This window comes from Meleagris gallopavo, chromosome Z (assembly GCF_905368555.1).
Source record: "Meleagris gallopavo chromosome Z, MGAL_WU_HG_1.1, whole genome shotgun sequence".
Classification (NCBI taxonomy): Eukaryota; Metazoa; Chordata; class Aves; order Galliformes; family Phasianidae; genus Meleagris; species Meleagris gallopavo.
Genome location: NC_139435.1, coordinates 33,587,758 through 33,593,932, shown reverse-complemented (window position 1 = coordinate 33,593,932; position 6,175 = coordinate 33,587,758).

Below are 6,175 nucleotides of genomic sequence, written 5' to 3'. Positions count from 1 at the left end.
TATTGGAAACCGTAGTACAACTAGAAAACAATGACCTAATCATTATCAGAGAAACATGATGGGATGACTGTCTGGATGTGAGAGGGGATCAGGAAAGGAAAGGCACAGACAGAATTGAACTTGCTAAGGGATGTGAAAAATAACAATAGCGGGTTCTATGGGTACACTGGTAGGAACAGATAGGCAAAGGAGAGCATACCCTTTCTGATAAACGAGAAGGGAAAATTCACTTCAAAATATGTAAAGAGAGCAGAGGTACTCAGCAAGTTCTTTACCTCAGTCTTCACTGTCAGTCAGGCTTCTTTCCCATGTCTCTCATATCTCTGAACCTCTAGGTGGTGGTTGGGAGAGCAAAATCCATCCCACTGGAAGAGCAGAGCAAGACTGAGACTGCCTCATGAGATTGAGTGTGTACAAGTCTATGAGTTGAGATGACCCTATTCTGAATTCTAGGAAGCTGAAGGAACTTTCTGACATGGTTACTGAGCTACTTTCCATCACATTTGAAAAGTTGTGGATGTCAGCTGACTGGAAGAAGAGAAACATCACTGCCATTTTAAAGAAGGCTGAAACACAAAACTGAGGAAACTATGGGCTGACCGGCCTCATGTCTGAGATCTGTCTGAGATGATCAACAGATCCTTGCAGAAAGTAAGCTATGGTGTATGTGAGTTGGTGAGGTAAACTGAGACAACCAGCATGGCTTCACACGGACAGATCATACCTGACCAACCAGATAGTCTTCTATGATGAAGTGATAGCATTAGTGGGCAAATGAACTAATGTTGTCTACTTGGAGTTCTACAAAGCCCTTGATATGATTCCATACCACATCCTTATATATAAATTAGAGAGATGAAGATTTGAATGCTGAACTATTCAGTGGATAATGAACTGGTTGGATGGTCACATCCAGAGGGTTGTGATCATTGACTCCATGTCCAGATGGAGAGTGGTCATGAGTGCTGTCCCTCAGGGGTCTGTCTTGGAACTGGCATGCTTTAATATCTTTATCAGTAGCCTGGATAGTGGGATTCAGTGCACCTTCAGCACATTTGCTGATGACACTAAGCTGAGTGGTGCAGTTGTTACAATGGGAAGAAGGGATGCCATCAGAAAAAGCCTGGAAAAGCTGGAGAAGTAGTTCCACATAAAGTTAATGAGGTTCAGTAAGTCCAAGTGAAGGGTACTGCAACTGAGTCGGAGCCACTCCATACACAAGTACAGACTGGGAGAACTAGTTGAGAGCAGTGCTGTGGAAAAGGATTTGGAAGTTCTGATGGATGTAAAAGCTGGATATAGTCAGCAGTATGCTCTTGCAGCCCAGAAGACCAACAGTATCCTGGGCTACATCAAAAGAGGGGTGGCCAGCAGGATGAGAGAGGTGATTGTTCCCCTCTGTGATTCCATGACTTTCTATGATTCCATGACTTTTCTCACTCAAAGTATATAAAAAACTTATTAAAACCATCATATAGTAACAATGGGGAACATGATGAGTTTACTTGAATGATGAAAGATGTGGTTCCACAGAAATGCCCTCGTGCTGCAGTACTTCATCCAAGTGCATTGTCCCCCAAAACAAGAAAGACGTGAAGCTGTTGGAATGGGTTCAGAGGATGCCAAACAGATGATTGGATGAAGTACCTCTTGAATGAAGAAAGGCTGAGGGAGGTGGCCTTCTTTGGCTTGGAGAAGGCTGTGGGGAGATGTTCTTCCATCACTTATAGGGAACTTATAAACTGGAGAGAGACAAACTTTTTACATGGTCTAATAGTAATAAAGCAAGATTGACAGGGGGAGGAAATTTTTTACTCAGAGGTTGGTGAAGCACTGGCACGGGCTGCCCAGAGAAACTGTGGATGCACTATCCCTGGAGGCATTTAAGACCAGGTTCAATGGGGGCCCTGGGCAGCCTGAGCTGGTGGGAAGCAGCTCTGCCCATGGCAAGTGGGGGTTGGAACTGGGTAGTCTTTAAAAGTTCCTTCCAACCCATTCTATGACTCCATGACTTTTCTGACTCAAAGTATATAAAAAAACTCATTAAAACCATCATGTGGTAACAATGGGGAACATAATGAGTTTACTTGAATGATGAAAGATGTGGTTCCCCAGAAATGAAAACTGTTTAGAGCTTGGGTTGCTACAGTTTCACCGTCAGTTGCATTTTTTCCCCTATTATCTCCCATGCTGGCAACAACATCAGCAATGTCTGACTGCATTATCACAAGGCCAATCTGTCTGAAAGCAAAAGAGTGCTTTAATCTGATTAAAGTTTATTTAATTCCCTTACTTGAAATGAGGCAGCATACAAATTACCATCTTTAGTGAAGGAGTTCAGTGCACAAAGAAACACGCGTCTGGTAGGTTAGGCTTAGCTTTTTTGTAGGGGCCGTAGAATTACATACCCGTGTGCTTATAAGCTCTTGTAAGGGCTTCAACCAGTGCAATAGATTGCCAGAGATAGAAAGCAAATTACCAGCCTCTCAAATATTTCAGAACAAAAAGTGTTGAAAAACACAATATTCTTCAGCAAGAGCTGAGGATATTCATAGCATAGACAGAACAAATACCAGTACTGGCCATAGTTCTCCAGTGACCATGGGCAGTTGGACTGAATGTATGAAAAAGGAAACCCTTCAATTGTGAGAGAAGAAAATAACTTTCCTGATGTGTGGAAAGAACCCCCTAGAGGGAGTCACATCATCTCAGCTGGAAAGAGTCATTTGGGCAGAGAAATGCCAAGTGAACTTGGTGAGGTGGAGATCTTTCACAAAGAAGTTTCTATAGTACCACCAGCAGAGTTTGCTTTTGGCTGATCCTGTTACAAATCCCACTTCCTCCCCATTCTTTGCCACTTTCCCACATTGGAAGTAGTAATTTGATGGCTTGTGCCTTTCTCCTTGGTTTTGTGGGAAAATGCTGCTTTGGAACAACCTAATTTTCACTTCTCCATCTGTCTGGATATCTGTTGCACAGATGTTTTAGGATGCATTTGGGAGAGAAGGAAAAGATGTATTAAAGAGTTAACAGCATGCAGGGCCTTTTATTTCTGGCTTCTTTCAGCTCATTGGTGCTCTGCTTGATGACAAAGGGACCTATTCCCAGCTGGGCACCAGAGAAGGGCCTGTATGCACTGCCCATTGCCATTGCATGTGCTTCAGGGGACTGCTTTTCCCAACCAGCAGATCGGTGCCATGCTTTGCTTTCTGCTCAAGGAGAAACACACCCATGTGACTCTCCCAGCTGAATGTAATTCGCTGTGATTTGTATTTGGTGGGCTAAGAACAAGATTTTTCTTTTCTCTTTTTTTGGTAATAAAATCACTAAGTTGTATGCTATTAGTGAAAACTGACTCCTTCAGAGTTTCACTAAGGGAAGTGTTTTAACAAGCATCTACCAACCCTTATAGGCTATTTCTTCAAACCAGTAATTTATGCTTAAAAAGCCCACAAAACCAGCAGCCTACTGAATAGTGTAGGGGGAACTCCCCACGCAGCCCAGAACAAATCACTCCTCAGCAGAACCATTAACCCATGGCTTTCCTGGTCTGCCCTGAGTGAAGAGGAATTGTCCTGAATCTCATATATACATATTACACATATTGCTCCAAAAGGAATGCATCCTGTTTATTTCCATGGAAACTACAATAGCTACAAAGAGAACAATAACATTCTTCAATAGAGCAAATTGTCAGCTACAAAACACTATTTTTCAAAATAAGCACCATCATTAGCTATGTATTTTTGCCAGCGATGAACAAGAGCCTGCATGCTGTGCTCGTAACACTGTGCGCCAGTGAAGGTGACCCACTGTCACTGTCACCACTGCTGAAATGCAGAACCCACCACTTCACTGTGCTCAGATCCACTGTTTGGTGTCTATAAATGTTCAGCAAGCATCAGTGAATGTCAATCGGTGCAATAATTTCTGGATGGAGGAATTCAATCACACATCTTTGCTTCAGATGCACTACTATATAAGATGCCACTGTGTCAGACTGCTCTTCTGTGCTGCCATCTGTCACATGAAACAAGGTGTAATGGAATATTGGTGGGAAGATTCAGCCTGTACTGCCATACCATCATCTTGCCTCTGCCATTGTAGGCCAACATAATAAATAGGAGGCGTTACTTTTGGAGCAGCCCTTATAAAATATATACTACAATTGATGTACATAAGCAACAAAACTTATTTAAATTTTTAATGCTTTTTTTTTTAAATCAAAACATTTTTAAAAAGAGGACAACAAAATCTAGTGGGATATGTGGTCTTGTTTTTGAGAAACTAACATATCAGCCTGGTTTAAGGTCTGTGGCTGCAATTCTTAGTGAGCTCTCAAGGAGTCTGTCAGAGATTCCTGGTGAACCACTACTCTTCCTGTACTTCATCCTGGAAAACAGTTGTTCACAAATGCACATGCTCCCAAAGTGATGATACGGATATGATGTGGTTATGAAGCAAGGGGTATTTCTCTGTTGTTAAGAAGGGCTTATAAAAATCTGGTAAAGAGACACAATCAGATTTTTGATTACAACTTTACACATTCAACTTCAGAAGTAATGTATTTAAGTCTACTGAAAATGGTATTGCAAATAAAATGAAAAATTGATGAATTTTTTTCAGCCATCTTGAAAGTTCTTCTCAAATTGCTTTATCAAATGGAAAGCACAGTTGCATATTTTCTGCTGTTCACAGGACTGTGTGTAGCCAAGGTATCAAAATGCATAAACTTATTTGCCGTTGGTTGAGTTATTACTGCACTTTGCCCTGGTTTCAGCCCAGGTAGGGCTAATAGCACACCGACGATGGGTTTGTGCTGAGGGGCTAGGCCAGGTTGCTTGGTAGGAAGAACTGCTGCCATGACAGGACAGGGCAGGGGTGGCCACAGAGTGAGCTGGGCTGGGCTGCATGCAGCCACTGGGCTGCAGGTTGGACATGCCTGCGTTGAGCATTTCCTTAAAAGAAAAAAAACCCGCCCTGACTCCTCACTTGAAGAGCTGGCTGTTGACAGCTTGTACGGTTCAAGTTTCGATTCAAGTTTTGTTTTTCTGCTTTTCCATAGTGAGTTTGCAAAGTAAGCTCAGACCTCGTGTGAGAACTAGAAACAGCAAATTGCTTTATAGTATCAAGGAGGGGAGGAACAGGGAGTGGTTTCCCATGCCCATGTCATCCTAATCATGTGTACATAACTGTGCTTACTACACAGTCACTCATATCCTGCTGCTACTTAAGCACGGTGTTCATGTGTAGCAAGAGCACAACCCTCTGATGCCCCTTTCCCTTTTAACCACAAGAAACTGCATGCTTTTATTCATGTCTACACAAACCTAATGCTTTTCTTCGCAAAGGGGTTAAAGGCTTAAGAAACACTCTTTTTTCTTTGTTTTTGTTTTGTTTTTGTTTTGTTTTTTTTTTTTTTTTTTTGTTCTCTCCTAAGTGGCAAGAGGAGTGTTAGCATGAAAGATAGGAAAATGTAGTGTGAACAAGTGGCATAAATCTTATTCACTGTATTGGCTTGTAAGCCCCATCTGTCAGTTTCGCAGACCTTGTCTGTCCCTTGTTCCAGCCACCTGAGTGGCCTCCTGCTCCCCTGGCTGCAGGGCATTCTTTGGAGCTGTGCAGGTAAACAAGGGGGCAGTAGTGGATCCAGGCTGTTGGCACAGGCAAAGTGAAGTGCTGAAGAGCAATGAGTAAGGGATGGGTTGCTTATTCTCATCTGCTACAGCTCATGCACCGATGAGCATTGTAATTCACAGCAGACGTAGGCAGAATGACTTGCACGTTGTACAGACTGATACAGGTTCAGAAAGGGGCATCGAAGACATTCCCATGCAATCCTATGTTTCCGTGTGGCTGTAGTGTCTGCAGGTCTGCCAGCACATGCTCATCAGTAACAGTACTAAAGGCACTGGTATAAAGTTCACAGAATCACAGAATCACAGAATTGTAGGGGTTGGAAGGGACCTCTAGAGATCATCGAGACCAACCCCCCTGCCAAAGCAGGTTCCCTACACCAGGTCGCACAGGTAGGCGTCCAGGCGAGACTTGAATATCTCCAGAGAAGGAGACTCCACAACCTCCCTGGGCAGCCTGTTCCAGCGCTCCGTCACCCTCACCGTGAAGAAGTTCTTATGCACATTCGTGCGAAACTTCCTGTGCTGCAGCTTATGTC